Here is a 17,640-nt window from a genome sequence, read left to right on the forward strand (position 1 = left end):
TTCTTCATTTGACATCAACAACCCATTGCCATGGCCATAAACTCAACATCCTGCCAATCCTCAATGACTACCACCCTACCTCACACTGTTCTCATTTCAACTGGCTCTTCATTCCCCTCTACCCACATCGATCAACTCCTGCACAGCAATAATCCCACCATTTCAGCTCTGCACACTCATCACTCCATTTGTCTTCAGATGCCTGAGGCTCCAGCCCTTGTCTTGCTGATCCATAGCCCTGGATAAAACACCAACAAACTATTTCTTCTACTTCTGGTCCTGTGTTCTGGTTTAAAGTGTGTGTGTGTGTGTGTGTGTGTGTGTGTGTGTGTTTCAAAGCATCATATAATTACTGGCATGTAAAGGTAGAGGGAAAACCTTTAGAAGTCTAGAGACCTGAGTTTTGGCCCCAGTTCTACCGAGACAGATAGCAGCTGTATGACCTCAGTCAGGTCACTCATTCTTTCTGGGTTCCAGTGTCTGTCCCCAACTCTAAAGGAAGGTGTCCACTAGTCCACACTGTTCTTGGAATCTATGTGACACTGAAGTATAACCTGAAGTATGACATGGAAGTACAGCTGCTTCACAATAGTGACCAACCACTGCAATATGGTCTCTCGGCACCAGAAGAAAATAAGGCTGAGAACCAACCATGTGGGGGCAGCTCGGGGACTCAAGATAGAGGGAGAGTCAGGCACTGGGAATAGTCTTGAGCTTTTCCAACCTGTGCTTAGCTTTAGAGAGTAGGGTAGTTGCAAAGGAAGGATAAAGGGGAGAAATAAGAAAGGGCAAAGGAGTATTTTAAAGCAGATTAGAAATCTTCACAACCTTTCAGAGACTTGCTATAGGGTATGAAAATCAATACAGGTCCCATTGACTGTGCCTAAAAGCTGTTAGGCCTTGGAATAAGGTATTAGCCTGAGAAAAAATAAACCTGATACAACATTCCAAAGTATTTTTAAATACTTTCAAGTGAACTTGGCATAATTTTTGTTTTCCAATTTGATATTATAGTCAATAGAGAAATATTAAAATATAAGATACTGACAAGATTTGTTTTGAGTTATTGTACATGTAAAAGTTTAACAATAAGAATTCACATGGGTTGAGATACTCAATACAAGAACCTTGAATCCGTGACTGTCAACTTCTAACCTATAAATCACAGCCCCAAACACCCACAGTGTAGGAATATTCTCTTTATATGGACAAGTCTATTTTAGCTCAGGCATTTAGGTCTCATAATATGTATGAGGTAAAGGGGACCTCTTACTTATTCCCTCAATAAAATGCATTTCCTGGCTGTATTTATGGGCTTTAATAATTATTACTTGTAAGGTGCTTTGAGACCCACTAATAATAGCTTCGGTGGAAATGCAAATGAAAGCTCCTATAATTTAAACCAGGCATGCTTTTGCTTGCTCTGTGAGTTTATGGTATTACTATTAATCAATATTTGCATAACACTTTAATACACTCAGGCTTTATAACTGTCTAATTGGTTATTATTTTCATTAACTTTTATATAGTGCATAAGAAATAAAATTCAATACCCTTGTCTATAATTTTCTTCCATAGGAGTGAGACATCTTTGAGAATTCCCACAACCAGAATGAGTCTCACCTCACTGAAACGTATAAACGATTAACAAAATGTGCCCTTTAGGTCCAAATAACCACTATTTTGTCTAGCAGAAGAGCAGCCTGCTAATTTCTGATGCTAATTTTTGCACTCTGGCAAGAATTCGGATTTAAACGAAAGGAGATGGATGTTGTTTTATGAGAGCTCTGCAAAGCTTTGAAAGCTGATTTCCTGCCACGCCACCAAGCCTCCCTTCAAAGATGCCCGGTCTCCACTGAGGTGCTACGATGCCACCACTCCCTCCCGATGTATGAGAAAAATGCTTCTGTGATTTGAATATTGCATCCGGTACCATCAATGCATCACCCACTAGGCAACACTTATAGAAAAGGGGGATCCCAGCTTCCTTGGGTAATTAACCTAACGACTGGTTCAAAATGTGAATAACACAGCTAAGAACATCACAAGTTATAGGGGAAAGAGAACCTACAGCAGTCCCCGAAATGCATCTAGATTTTATACTAAGCCTAACTAAGCCCCAACGAAGGAAAGTCCAATGTGGGGATCGTGACACTTTGAGGAAAGCCTGTTGCTGGGGCAAAATGCCACTGTGGTCAGGACCACGGACTCTGGAGTCAGACAGACATGGGTTTGAGTCCCATCTCTGCTCTTTAGCAGCAGTGGCTTCTCAGGTGGCTTCTTCTTGTATAAAACGAAGACAAGAGGAGCAATCTATTGTTATGGTAATTACATGAAATAATGCAGTCAAGTGCTCAGTCGGCACATAGAAATGGTTCACTGACCCACAGTAATTAAACCGATGACAATGGTGATAATGGTGCCCCCAAGCCAACTACCAAGGCAATGTCCATAAGCTGAACGAAGAAGTCAAAGAGAAGCCAAAAGCAGGTCGTCTGTGTAACCCTTTAACTGGGGCCATCAAACATAACCTACATTTACAGAGATGCTTCAGACTTAACACATCTGAGGTCCTCAGTGCATCCCCAAATTGAAGCCAGAAGAGCGAAACATTAGCATTAACGAGCCAAAGCAAAAGCATGAATTAGTAGCTGTGTTACACGGAGCCTCTCTCTCTGAGCCTCAATTTTCTCTGCCTATAAAATGGGGAGAATAAGACACCCATTTTCACAGGATTTCATCTGGATTAAATGAGACGGTCTTCAGGTAAAAGAGTTTCCAGAGTGGTGCCTGACACTTTAGCTGCTCAATAAATTTTGACTATTATTACTATCATTTACTATCCCACCGTGCAAGCATTCAAATGAAGTCCATCAGCCCACAGGCACCACATACAAGAACTTCTGCTGGAAACAGCTTGTTTTCAGTTTTCAAGACTCTTGGGTTTTGAATTGCCTTCCTTCCCCACCCCACTCCCCAATTTAGTATCATATTTCCTTTCTGAATTTGTTTGTAAAACACAGTGCCAGATCTTTCACTAAAAGGTAGTTACTCAATAACATAAAGACTAGAACCAATGGAAGGACTACTTTCACAGTTTGTTATGCCAGCATTTTTGGTAAATATTTCTTCTAATTCTACTCAATCATTGCAGTCTGTGCTGGGCATTGTGTTGGTACAATTTACTTCACCAGGCTGCTCATTATACCCTTCAGGATAATCACCACTAAAGCTTAAAAAAAAATTGCCTCTTCGACAGCTCTGTCCACAACATTTTTCTTCAGTTCAACTTTGTAAAAGTAAGAAAAGTGTCTTCTGGTCCTTTCAAAACCATTTCAATTCACAGAGTTTCAAGAACTCAGCTCTGTTATTTGATTCCTTCTCCCTCACACTAATATTCAACCATTAGATCTTGTCACTTCTATTTGCGCAAGATTTCTTGAATTGATCCCCCTTCCCCCCCATCTCCCCACATCTTGAACCAAGTCTTTATCACCTTTTAACATTGCAAAAGTCTCTTCCTCTGCCCTATGTCAGCATCACAGTGGAGCCAAAAAAACTTACTAGCTTTCAGCTCTCAAAGAGAAACAAAAAAGTCAAAACCAGAGTGGGAGGCGGGAGTGCCATCCTGTTACACAGATCCTGGAGGATTATGGGAATCAAGCCACCGCATGGCCTATGTGGCAGAGGCAGGTTCTGGGAAGTGGACAGAGTGAGTCCAGGGCTGATAGAGCAGAATGGGAGAGGCTGAATCCAAGCTGGCCACTCAAGAGAAAGCTGGCACGAGTTATCAAGTTAACAGAGGTTACAGTGGAGAACTGTCCTTCAGAACCAAGTCTTGCCATTAATGCTCCCAGGGAACTCTTCTGAAAGCCGTGAGAGGCACACCTCAAGTCACAGAGGATCTCCAGTCATAGAGGCACAATCCTGTGTCCTGGTCTGACAAGTTTCATTTGACAACTGCTTCAAGACCATGCCACTACCCTTGTAAAAACCTCCAGCAGTTCCCCACGGCTACTCCCCAGAGTAGTAACCACTTAGCCTAGCACCAAAGGCCCTGTGTTCTGGCCCCCACTGCCCTTATTGCCTACCTCTCCTACTGCAACTATACCTCCTGTGCCCTGTACGTGTCCATGCCTCCCTCCCTCCATCTCCCCCTAAATGCCCTGCCAGCCAAATTCAGACCCTTCAAGCCCAGATGGCAGTCCCAACCCAAGAAGCCTTTTTGGCTCTCCCCAGCTGCAAACAGTCTCACCTTCTTTTGCATTCTCCCCAAACCATGTACCACCATTGCTACAGCTGTTTAAATAGAGCTTATCTCTCCTCCCAAGGTATACTGTACTTATGTACTCGGCAAATATTTGTTGGATGAACAAAAGAATGGCTGCGTAAATATTTAAGAGTAACGCAAAGTTCAAAGCATCATAATCATGGAACCCACGTCAATACCCCAAGAAAGGCAGATTTCTCAGCCTGAATACTTATTTCAAATATACACTCTTGAAGCCCAACTCATTTTTTTTTTTTTGAGAAAAAAATCAGACTCTTACTGATTCATTCCTTTCAAGTTTTTAAATGGATTTTGTCCATGAAATTATATGTGGGAAAGTATTTACAACAAAAGCCTTCTTTGTTTGTTTTTCTTTACTAGTCTGTAAACCTGGGAATTATATAAGGGTCTAGGTAAAGCTTACATTAAATCTGAAGGACCTAAAAGATTTGTATATTGTCTCATTCTAGAAGGTTCTTTGCTAAACTTCCAGTTCTGTCGTAGTTCAACTCAAATCCAGTCTTTAGCAGTATCCTTGGAAGATACTGCTTATAGTGGATTATTCCCAGCTTCTCTATTATTCCCAATGTGAATGCAACTATATGCTATATTATAAAATCTTCTCTGAAATACACAGATTCTTTCCTGTCTCACTTTCAGAAAAGCAGTTCAGAAGTACAGAAAGATATAGAAAAATCCAAACACTATTTTTGCTATATTTCCTTCGAATCTTTTTTACATTTTTAAATAGTTGAGAATATTATATTTTGTATCCAGTTTTATTTCCATAACATTTCATCCTTGGTTTTTGCCTATGACATTCCTTAAATAAATTAACATATTTCAGATGTTACATTTTTATTGTTATTATGGAAGAAAAAATATATATTTTTAAAAAGGTTTATTTTAACAAAGTGGCTGCTTCCTGGGAATGAAGGCGAATCCACCTAGTAGAAAGGGTCAACTAGGCCTTTGGAAGTTTTCTTAGAATTTGTTGAGGTTTCAGGGGAAGATTAATTTGGGGGAACAAGAAAAGTGCCTCTAAGTTATTTTTAATATTTATAAAATAGAGCATACTATGCATTATTGTTTATTTTCCCTCGAGTTTCTCAGATCATAAAAGTTTAAAAGTCCTGATGAATTACAACATCAGCTTGAGCCTCCGGTATCGAAGCACCATCACTTTGCACCTTAGGGTGGGAAAACCAGGAATCCCAATGCACAACACAAAAGTGCAAAAATCTAATTACACAGAACAATGCCCAAGGACTCTCTTTCTTCTAGTCAATGCCTTAGAGAAAGGGGATAAATTGAATTCTTCATAATTGAACATACCTGAACTATTTTTTAAGCACATTTCTGGTTGGTGCTTGAGTGACTGGTTTTTGAACAGACTCCACTAGGCAAAGTCAAAAATTTTTTCCTGAGCAGCCTTGATGCCCGCAAGTCCCTGCATTCTACCCGACAGAAACTCCACTTTGAGCTAAAAATAAGAGACGTGTAAACCAACTTACATTCTCTGTGATTTACTTCAGCTATTAATCCACAGAAGAGACACACACGCACAGTTATGATCCCAAAGCTTATATTAAATGTACGAAGTCATTCCAGGACCCTCTCCACATGCAGAAAGCATCTGGATAGAAAGCAGACGCGTTCAGGAACAAACAATAGAACTGTTTCCTGGTTTCCAAAACTCACACTCATAGAGATCCAAAACTCTGAGTTAGGCTTGCCGTGTACTTGACCTTGGACTGTTAGAGACCCTCAATTTTCCCCAAACCCCGTTCTAAAAGTAGGCCAGCACCGTCAATTTGGTCACAAAGCTTAACCCGTTAAGGCAGTGGTTCTCAACCTTCCTAATGCCGCGACCCTTTCATACAGTTCCTCATGTTGTGGTGACCCCCAACCATAAAATTATTTTCGTTGCTACGTCATAACTGTAATTTTGCTACTGTTATGAATCGTCATGTAAATATCTGATATGCAGGATGCATTTTCATTGTTACAAATTGAACATCATTAAAGCATAGCGATGAATCACAAAAACAATATGTAATTATATATGCGTTTTCCGATGGTCTTAGGCGACCCCTGTGAAAGGGTCGTTCGACCTCCAAAGGGGTCGCAACCCACAGGTTGAGAACCGCTGCATTAAGGGCATTCAGTGAATCCACATGCTTTTACAGATGCTACATCAGCTCCAGTGGGTGAGGCAGAAGTTAAAACACTTTTCTGCAGATGATCACAGCCCCTGGAATAAATGAAGGTTCCCATCCCTCACTACATGTATTTAGAAGAGCAATAGCTTCACAGGGTAATGTAAGTAAGAGAAACGGGGTGGGGGACATTTAAAAAGGGAAACACTCTACTACTTTATAAGTTACAGTTCCCTTTATCTTATTCTATGAAAAATAAAAATGCCACAGTGGTCAGCTGTTCCAGAGAACAGCTTTCTAGAACCAGAAGACCTTCAGTCTGGTCTCTTTTTTTTTTAGGGGAAGAAACCTGTAGTATTGTTGGAAAAATAGTTATGCCCGTACTTTTATGCACACATCTTTCACCATAATTAGGTGGAAGCTAACTTTACATTTTCTTCCATTTCATTTGGGAAAAGTGCTTGGAAATTTTCAAGATTATTTCGCCATTACCTCACAGCATGTGTCCAATTTTCTTATGACACAGCTGATGAGAATAAATCGTGTTTATTTTGTCACTTCTGTAAGCTGTCTAAAGTCCCCCAAGGAAGCTGAAGATTGGCTACCTTTTTCTTTACAGAAATGAGAAGAGTGTGAAAAAGAAAATTAAATCCATCGGACACAGCTCCATTCTCCGCAAGCATCACAAGAACTCTGAATTCAGGAGGAAATAATAGTATTTTTGCCTGTTAGACGACCTTTTGTGGGTTTTGAAGAAAACAGATAACTAGAATTCAGAAACTGAAGTATTGAGACTCCCTTTGCTCTTCTTGAGTCTAATTATAGTTATTCAATTCTTTCTGCACATGTTTTATCAGAGGCTCTCATTCCAAAATCCTGGAAATATTCTTTGCTTTGAGATTGCAACCATGCAAATGAATACAACAGGCACATTAAAAGGAATCAGGCCAGACTTAAAATAACCCAGGACACAAGCCTAGGAATTTTACTAAGCGGTTCTCCTTCCAAACCAATAGGTTCTGGTGTCTCCCCCAGACTTATTTTCCTCACTATATCCTTTCTTTCTCTTCATTCCACTTTCTACTTTTCTTCTTTCCACGCAGAAGTTATGTTTGTCTGAAATACTTTCTATTATAGTTTCTACTTCTCTCTCACAAATATATACCATGGCCCTGGCTTGTGTGTCGCAGTTGGTTGAGTGTCGTCCCATGCATTCAAAGGTCCCTGGTTCAATTCCTGGTCAGGGCACAAGCCCAGGTTGCAGGTTTGATTCCCCAATTGGGGTACATACGGCAGGCAACTGATCAATGTTTCTCTCTCTCTTTCTCCCACTAAATCAATAAAAATATTTTTAAATTATACACACACACACACACACCATTGATGTAAAAAAAAAAAAAAAAAAGAGGCATTTCTAGATAACTGTGTTTGGGGCCCAGATATGCTTGTGTTGTGTTAGTCTGGAGGTACAGATAACAATAAGAAAAGGTGATGAAGAGAGGAGACCAAGATGGCGGCGTAGGTAAACACCGGAGACCGCTGCCGCAAACAACCATTTCAAAAATACAACTAAAAGACGGAACGGACATCACCCAGAACCACAGGTAGGCTGGCTGAAGAGAGACTCTACAACTAGAAGGAAAGAGAACAGCAAATCGAGGCTCAGAGGCGGCGCAGTGTGGAAAATACAAAGGTACCGAGGTGCGCGCGCAAAGCGGGCTGGTGGCTGAGGGCGCGGTTGTCGTTTTCTGTCGGGAGTGAGTCTCAGACTCTGGGCTCCAGATCCGGGCGAGTCTCTAGGGACCCAGACTCAAACGGGAGAAGCGGGATTATCCGGCATCAGTTGGAACCTGAGGGCAGCTTTCTCTCCGAGGTTTGCAGTGGCTGCCGGGGTTCTGAGAAGCAGAGCCTCTGGGAACGGGACTGAGCGTGGCCATAACTGCTCCCTCCGCCCGCCCTGTTGAGCCCGCCCCGCCCAAAGCCTGCGCACAGCCATTTGCCGATCGCCTCAGGCAAAGGCTGGATTAGCGCCTCCCCAGAAGGCAGACATTTTCCATACAGCTGATTCCTACAGCCAGCCGGCCTGGTGGTCAAACCCCTCTAGTGTTAACTACAACAATTAAGGCTTGGCTAGAACAAGACTGCGCACAGAGACCACAAGGGGGTGCACCAAGAAAGCATAAAAGATGCGGAGACAAAGAAACATGACAGAAATGGAGGATATGGAGCTAAGAATCGCAATTTTGAGGGCTTGCCATAAATTTGTGCAGAGCCTCACGAAAACTAATGAGACCCTCGATGCTACGATAAAGAAATTAGAAAGTAAGCATACACGGACTGAAATAAAGAATATTATACCCAATAGCAGACCAGAGGAGTACAATAATCAAACCAAAGATTCGACAAAAAACACCCAATTGGAAAAGCAAAATGAAAAAAGAATCCGAAAGTGTGAAGATAGTGTAAGGAGCCTCTGGGACAGCTTTAAGCGGTCTAATATCAGAGTCATTGGAGTGCCAGAAGATGAGAGACAGCAAGATATTGAAAACCTATTTCAAGAAATAATGGCAGAAAACTTCCCCCACCTGGAGAAAGAAATGGACTTACAGGTCCAAGAAGCGCAGAGAACCCCAAACAAAAGGAATCCAAAGAGGACCACACCAAGACACATCATCATTAAAATGCCAAGAGCAAAAGACAAAGAGAAAATCTTAAAAGCAGCAAGAGAAAGAGGCTTAATTACCTACAAGGGAATACCCATACGACTGTCAGCTGATTTCTCAACAGAAACTTTGCAGGCCAGAAGGGAATGGCAAGAAATATTCAAAGTGCTGAATACCAAGAACCTACAACCAAGATTACTTTATCCAGCAAAGCTATCATTCAGAATTGAAGGTCAGATAAAGAGCTTCACAGATAAGGAAAAGCTAAAGGAGTTCATCACCGCCAAACCAGTATTATATGAAATGCTGAAAGGTATCCTTTAAGAAGAGGAAGAAGAAGAAAAAGGTAAAGATACAAATTATGAACAACAAACATGCATCTATCAACAAATGAATCTAAGAATCAAGTGAATAAATAACCTGATGTACAGAATGAACTGGTGATTATAATAGAATCAGGGACATAGAAAGGGAATAGACTGACTATTCTTGGGGGAAAAAGGGGTGTGGGAGATGCGGGAAGTGACTGGACAAAAATCATGCACCTATGGATGAACACAGTGGGTGGGGAGTGAGGGTGGAGGGTGGGGTGGGAGCTGGAAGGAGGGGAGTTATGGGGGGAAAAAAGAGGAACAAATGTAATAATCTGAACAATAAAGATTTAATTAAAAAAAAAATATATCAAAAAAAAAAAAAAAAAAAACAATAAGAAAAGGTAAACTTGGCTAGGAAAATGAAATGTGGCGTTGCTAGACTTGGTGGTGGAGGCTTGGTGATGGGGGCGGGGAAGTCCAAGAAAAAGTTCATAAGCTATTCAACGTTTCTGCAGACCAGCTGGCTTTTTGAAACTATTTACAAGGCAGATAAGGTACTCATTAGTGAGAATGATCTTAACAGGCTCTAACTTATCCTCACAAGAATGTAAGAACTGCCCAAATGATTCTGACTCCTGTCCACTTGATTTGGTCAGGCACTGTGTCCTCCGAATACAGTTTTCTTGATAACAACTCAAACATCTCCAATAAGAATGCCTGACTTAGTACAGTCCAAAATACAGCTCATCACAGAGTTAAATTTTGCGTTTTTGACAATCTAAGGCTTGCCAGTCTGTGGATCAGTTAATCACTAAATTTAAAAATTCCTAAGTAAAGTACATTAGTGAAAAAAGTATCCAAAAGCTGTGTGATGCATTAACTACTTAGATCGTCCCAAGTTCTTTAAAATCACCTCCTTCTTAGCCTATGGAAATTGCTCTTCTATAAAAATGAGTTCACGAGGCACTTAATAAGTGTGCTGGAACCTCATACGATTAGCTCTGCTTGGAGTCCAAGCCTCCCAAATGAGAGTCAATTACTCTAAACTAGTCATCACATGCACCAAGGAAGTAGAATTGTAAATAACTGGGAATACCTCCCACAATACCCCTGAGAAAGCAGCTTCAGTTCATCTGGATGGTAAGCACAGACACGCCAGGGTCAATCGTATTCCAACTTCCATAGATTGATGAAAAGGCCAAAGATTACAGACTTCCAGAGCTAGACTGTAATGCTTATTTCCATCCTTCTCCTATTTTCAGATCAAGAAATTAATTGGCCACTGGTCAAATTTCTTATTCTGTGAATTCATAGCCTCTCCCCATGTGTTTTCTTACCAACAAAACTAGTGAGTAATGGAACATTTATGGAAAAAAAAGTGTCAATGTTTTTAACAGTGTTTCTCTCTACTAATACTTCACGGATGTTTATGGAGGAATCCAAGCACTTCTTTTATGATACACATTTACAATCAATCGAAATACATTATCGAGTCCCAACACAATTATCAACTTCTCTAATGAATATTAAGCTATTGGATCAGTAAGTTAAAAGCAATGCTAGTGTCTACTGCTTCAGTGTAATGAGTTTGCAATTTATCAGTAGAATCAGCATGCCAATGTGTTTCAGAATCCACTCTGCATAGACAAGGACTCTGTATTCAAAACAATCCATTAAGTGATTTAGGAGGGACAGTAAAAGCATTTGGCTCAGGTTCATCCCAATTGGCAGAAGTTGCCAGCAAGAAGGCAGAGACCCAGCAAAGCCCGGGGCACAAGGGATCGGAGCCGACCTTCTGAGTACCCCTTAATCTCATTCATGTGTCCCAGGTAAGTGGCATCACTGTCTCAAGTCAAGCCGCAGACTTTGCTGGCAAATAAGGCTCCCTGGGAAAGGCACTAAGTAGATTTTCTTATCTGCTCATTAAGAATCTGTTTTTTCATCAAATGAAAGTTAAAAGGTACTGCTATGGACCAGCCCAGCCACCCACATGATATTTGAAATATCTTTAACAATCGAACCACTCCTTTGAGATGCTCATCACCCCCACACATATGTGGGTTGTATGCATAAGTAAATGTGTATTTTCTCCTGCTATTTTACCTTTTATCCGTTTAAATCACAGGCCCCAGCCACTGAATTTCAGACGGTAGAGGCGAGCTTTATTTTCCTCCCTTACAGTACCCAAGTCAAAGGTCTCTGATGTATATGGTAAGACAATCTAGTTTTAAAACTTCTGCGTGTTGTCCAGCCAGCGTGGCTCAGTGGTTGAGGGTTGACCTGTGAGCTAGAAGTCACAGTGTGATTCCCGGTCAGGGCACATGCCCGGTTGTGGGCTTCATCCCTAGGACGAGGCAGCCAATCAATGATTCTCTCTCATCACTGATGTTTCTGTCTCTCTCTCCCTCTTCCTTCCTCTCTGAAATCAATAAAAATATATTAAATAACTAACTAACTAAATAAATAAAAGACGTGTTAAAAAATAAATAAATAAAAACAAAACTTCTGGGTGTCAGAAAGCTGCGGGCACTTTACCAGTTTTCATTTGTTCTGTTGTAATGAGAAGAAATAGAACATAAGGTATGACTGACGATGGGTAGCTTGAAAGCTGGATGATCTCAACTCTACTGGACAGGGTATAATATATTGGAAATCTGGCAAAGGAACTTGGAAATCTGGGAGGTAACAGGAAACTACTAAACATGTAACTATACCATCAAGGTAATTGGAAAAACAGAAGTAAAAGAGAGGGAGAGAGGGGGAGGTCGAAAGAAAAAAATTTTGCATAGTGAATGCTTTCTCAATGGCAAAGTTGTTAACTCTATGACTGAGAGAAAAGAAAGATCTCAATAGGATTGGAAATGGCTTTTTTGACAAATGGCCTGCATTCTAACCCATTCCCGAATTTGCCGCTGTTTCAAGGAACATATTATATAATCACCACAGGGAAGTCTAACATTTCAGTGTAGTTGCAGAAATCCATGAACATCCCCATTTTGTGAATGTGGAAGCCATCTGCTTATCTACTTTCCTTCAGAGAACATAATGAGATTCTCTCAGAGTACTTGAAGCTCTCCATAAAAGACACAAACAAAAGAAAGGTTGTTACTTGCAGAAGCAGAAACATCATGGGCTAAAAAAAAAAAATGGCTATGATGGCTTCTGTGGGCTTTCCTCAGCAAGAAAACTGATCTAAAATAGTACAGACACCACTGGCTCTGTTTGTCGTAGAGATAACAAAATTGGGGGATAAAAAGATGTTCACGCTGGGAAGGAGAAAGCTGCAACAAGGTAATAAATTATATAGCAGTAAAGCTTAAAAAAAAGCTTGGGCTGTCACCAAGTTCATATTTTAAATAAACTTCACTTTATTTCATTGTAACATGTATATTATAATGTTTGGCCAACTGCAAAATTTGACTTTTATTGTACTGCTACAGCAGATGGAAGATAACTTAGCTATGTGCAGAAATGTAAAATAATTCATTGATTCTTCTTTATCCCCTCTGAATAACTGATTATGTAAAAGAAAACAACAGATGAATTATATATAACTCGGTCAAAGGTTTAAAATAAAAATTTTTTTTAAAGAAGTAAAAGTATTTAATCACTAAGATTAAAAGTTGTTTGTTCCCTTTAATATAACAAAATATAAAGATCTTATATTTATAATAATAGAACAAAAATAAATATTTTATTAAAGGAACGAACTAGGTATGTATGAAAACATCACTTTTGCTTACAACAGTCTCTCCTTTCTCATTCATAGTCATATTCTCCCTCTCCCTCCATTTAAACTTGTAAATACCTCTATAATTCTTTAGAAAACTCTATTTCAAAACTGTTCTGTTTCTTACATACTGTGAGTTTATTTTCCCTTCATTAGACAACCAGAAAGACTTCAAATAAATATCAATTTGACAAAAAGATTTGTCCTAAAACAATGTGTTAACTATGCAGTGATTTGGTATGAAACAAATTGGGGGCGGGGGGGCGGGGAATCAATAATCTTAAACCTTTAGATATCTGGTACAAACTGGGCTCCCCTGACCTGTCGTCGATGAAGCAGGGTGACCAGCTCCCAGCAGCCTGGGGCTCCCAGAAGGAACTTTTTACCCCTTTTCTCCAAACCTGATCTGAAGTTTACTGTTTCCCTGGGAGCAAATCATCACAACTACACATTTAACAAAGAAAGCTGTGAGGTGAACATTTAGATTAAGACCATGCTTATGTGGCACAAAAATACTTGGTTGATTTAATCCAATTTAGCAAGAAGGGGGAAAGGATCGAGGTGAAACAGTCTGAATATTAGAAATTTGCTACTTTTAGAAAAACAAAACAGACCCCAATTTACACTGGAAATAATTCTTTTTTTTAAGATTCCAGAAACATTTAAGAAGAAAAGAAGTGAACTACCTTGTCATCTGTTTTGCTGTTTTCCAGGAAGGATCTCTGTGGTGCTTTAGACTTGTCTATATTTGGGTAATGGCAACAGGTGAGGAATAAAACGCAGCTGCATAGTAACTCCCTGGAGTGTTCTGTAAACATCCTAGGTAATGAGTGTAAAATACATCTGAATGCACAATGCCTTCTATGAGTCAGTCACAGGCTCTTTCATAATCTCCAAATAAACAAATTAATAAGACAAATACTAAACAATAACCAAAAAAATTTTTAACCACACATTCTCAAAAATATCTCCAGACTGAGGGAGCTTCCTTTAGGAGGGAAAGAAAGGAAAAATGTTTGTCTCCTTCATTTATCTCAGGCTAGAAAGAAAAAAAAAAGTGTGTGTGTGTGTGTGTGTGTGTGTGTGTATCTTAGTTGTTATGGTTTTAAATAAATAAGACCTGCCAACCAAAGCCAGGGAAATGAATGACAGGAAGTGAGGCACACTTTAAAGAGGAAGTGGTTTTGCATCACGAAAGGGGAGTAGATTGAGGAGTAGGAAACCGACAAGATGTGTAAAAATGGAAAATCAAGGGCCTCATCTTAAGAAGCTCAGAGCCCACGACTAAATTATCAAAAAGATGCATAATCCAACCAAATAGTCCCTTATGGCTATTTGAAGATATAGGAAGATAATCAAGATAGACCAAGAGACAGAAGATGTATCATATATAAAATTTGCCATCAAAGTGTATGTGAAACATTGAATCATTAAAAACCTAAAGAAAACATTTAAAATGTGAAATAAGAATACCTGTTTTTAAATTATATACACATCTGGGGTTATTTAAAATTTGGTAGTTTGACCTTAGATTTCTTTTCTTCCTTCCTTCCTTCCTTTCTTTTTTTTTCCCCTACTCCTCACCTGAGGATATTTTCCCATTGATTTTTAAAGAGAGCGGGAGAGAGGGGAAGAAACAGAGAGAAACATCAATGTGAGAGAGACACATTAATTGGTTGCCTCCCACACATGCCTGACCAGGGCGGAGATGGAGCCTGCAACTGAAGTACATGCTCTTGATTGGAATCGAACCCAGACCGTTCAGTCTAAGGGCAGATGCTCTATCCACTGAGCAAACCAGCTAGGGCTGATCTTACATATCTTGATCGTTATAAAATTTGGTAGTTTATCTGACACTTTAAAGTTTTAGTATAAAAGTTGAAGCAAACAAAAAATTTTCTTCCATGAAAAAAAATATATTTTCAGGTTTAATTATGTATAATGAAGTATAAGATAGTGGTAAGATCAGGGAAATAAAGTATGGCATATTTTTAAATGAATGCTACCATTAAAAATATATTTGTGAAAAGGAACTAACATAAAAATAGAAGGGACAAAATTCATCCATGGGCCTGGATAACAATAACCAAAAAGTGAACCTAGAGACCGATCACAAAGAAGTAAAAGAAACAAAACCAGCCCTGGCTGGTGTGGCTCAGTTGATTGGGGATTGTCCTATGCACCAACAGTTCGCTGGTTCAATTCCCAGTGAGGGCACATGCCCAGGCTGCTGGCTCAATTCCCATTGGAGATGCATGCAGGAGGCAACCAATTGATGTCTCTCTCTCTCTCTCTCTCTCTCTTCCCCCTTCCTTTCTCTCTCTGTAAAAATCAATAAAAAAAAAAAATATATATATATATATATTTTTTAATCATCTGGGCAGAGAAAAAACTGGAAGGAACAAAACCAAAACACTATCAGTGGTTATCATTGAGTAATAGGCCCATGAATGAATTTTTTTCTTCTATTTGTATAAGGGCTATATTTTTTAGACATATTTTACTTTAAAATAGGTTTAAAAAACTTTATCCAGAGAAACAATACAGAAAAAGTAATAACCTGCTTAAAGTCTTAAAAAACCTACTGAGTGAGTCCAAATAAAAACATCACACAATATTAAATTACTATTTAAAAATCAAGGTAAATAAGTGTCCCATTAACTGAAAAAGCATGGCAAAAAATCAATCCAATCACTTTTAGAGCAGAAATAATCAAAAGTAATCTCTTAAACAGCATCAATTCTGCCTTCATTTTCAAGAATATTTATACAGTTAAAATAAGCAATTGATTTAGCTAAACTATGATTTTTGTGCTCTAGTTATGTTAAGCATGTGGTCCCAATTTTAAAGAACCAGTAATTATATAATAATAGCAACTTTGGCTTTACTGTCTCTTTTCTCATTTTTGCATCTATATTACCATTTTGACATGTGACTCTTTCACAATAATATTAAATGGTTATTATATGCACAAAATTATAATAAGTGAATTGTTAGGGGTAGAATTAAGAGAAATAATTCTCCCCACCGGGGCCCTCACTGATTCCCTTGTTCTTTCCTTCCACTTTTACGAAGCAGACCCACACCCACCCTGTCACCCTTACCCAATGCCACCTCCACACAGAGAAATGGTTATAAAGTCACTGGAGAAAGAATTCAAGTGCACTGGGAAGTAGAATAAGCAGGTAAAATACAATGGCCCTAGATCATTTTTCTTAATAGTTACATTATATTTGGCTTCTGATTAAAATAATAATTTCTGTTCCCATTTATAACCTTGATGTCATAGTTTATTCATAGATATCACTTCCTTGGGAGCCTAGCCTGTCTGTTTCTAAACCCTCCAATATTTTGTGTCAATGTTATTGAGGTATGACTTACATATAATAAAATTTGCCAATTTTAAGAGTCTAATTCAATGAGTTCTGGCAAATATTTATAATTTTACAAACACCACATTATCATGATATAAAATAGCTTTATCACTCCCCCAAACCCAATTTAAAAAAAATAATTCAAGTACCCTAAAATCATAATATTTAAAATGCTTCCAAATAGTGTTGTCCTTTGACATAGTGAGTGAGATTTAGTAAGTCTGGTTTCCAAATGTTTGAAAGGAAGGTCTATGCCACTTATTTTTTGTAAACAGCCACTTCCTAGAAACTTTTTTTCCCTCCAAAAAGGAAGAAATATATGGCACTGATTTAGTTTTTAAGAAATAAAACTCACTTGTATAAGAATTTCCTGCTGAAAGTATGTCTTTATTTTTCCACCAAATAAATGTACACTTAAAAATATTTTTTCTTACTATAACAATAAAACAAATGCTGGGTAATTGTGTCAGCTCCATCAAAAATGTTATCGAGTGTACCTGATAGATGAGATTATCATGAAAAGCTCATAGGAAGATCTGTCAAACTTTTACTGAACGATGTGGTTGGTACTTAAAACATGGTCACATTTCACCATCTCACCGGACATAAGACTGCACCCAGCAGATTAGAGCAAAAGCAACCCTCCAGAGATAGTAATAGGAGGAAGAACCAAAACAGGAATCAGGAACCCTTTCACCCCAAGAGAACGCACAAAGGATCAGTACATCCAGCTCCAAGCTCAAGTGGTCCCCTTCCGGCTCCAGGGACCTTGGCTGCCAAAAACCAAAGCCACCACGGTCCCCTTTCCATGTCTCTCGCAGACTTTTCAGGAATATCCAGTTTGCCGGCTATTGCTTTGTCCTCTTTCACAACTTCCTACTCAGGGTTTCTTTTTACCAGGAAGTGATTGGAGAAAAACAGGATAAGGTAAAACACAAATCTATCCATCTTTTAAAAAATCAGCAACGAAATAAAAGTCTTCAGAGATTAAATCTAGGTAGACTACTGAGAGAAAAGTTTGAAGTCTGCTCAATTCAGGGTGAAGGCTGCCAAAACAGTGGTATCTAGCTATCGTTAGCCTGGGAGATAGAGAGACTGACAGTTTGATTTCTTTTGGCAGGTTTCCCATA

General features: G+C 39.2%; 1 protein-coding gene across 3 annotated transcripts in view; it reads right to left on the reverse strand.

Moving 5' to 3' along the window:
- Positions 1 to 17,640, reverse strand: part of NIBAN1 (niban apoptosis regulator 1) — a 128,420-nt gene that overhangs the window by 78,613 nt on the left and 32,167 nt on the right. The window contains exon 1 of one of the 3 annotated variants that reach the window (XM_070396907.1): positions 13,823 to 13,896. The exons of the other annotated variants lie outside the window; for them this stretch is intronic. The gene's annotated coding sequence lies outside the window, so the exon portion shown is untranslated. Of the gene's footprint in view, positions 1 to 13,822; positions 13,897 to 17,640 lie in introns of those variants that run through there. 3 annotated transcript variants of the gene reach the window in all.

Source organism: Myotis yumanensis, unplaced genomic scaffold (genome assembly GCF_028538775.1).
Source record: "Myotis yumanensis isolate MYYU_CA2020_CCGP unplaced genomic scaffold, mMyoYum1.0.hap1 SCAF_17, whole genome shotgun sequence".
Lineage (NCBI taxonomy): Eukaryota > Metazoa > Chordata > Mammalia > Chiroptera > Vespertilionidae > Myotis > Myotis yumanensis.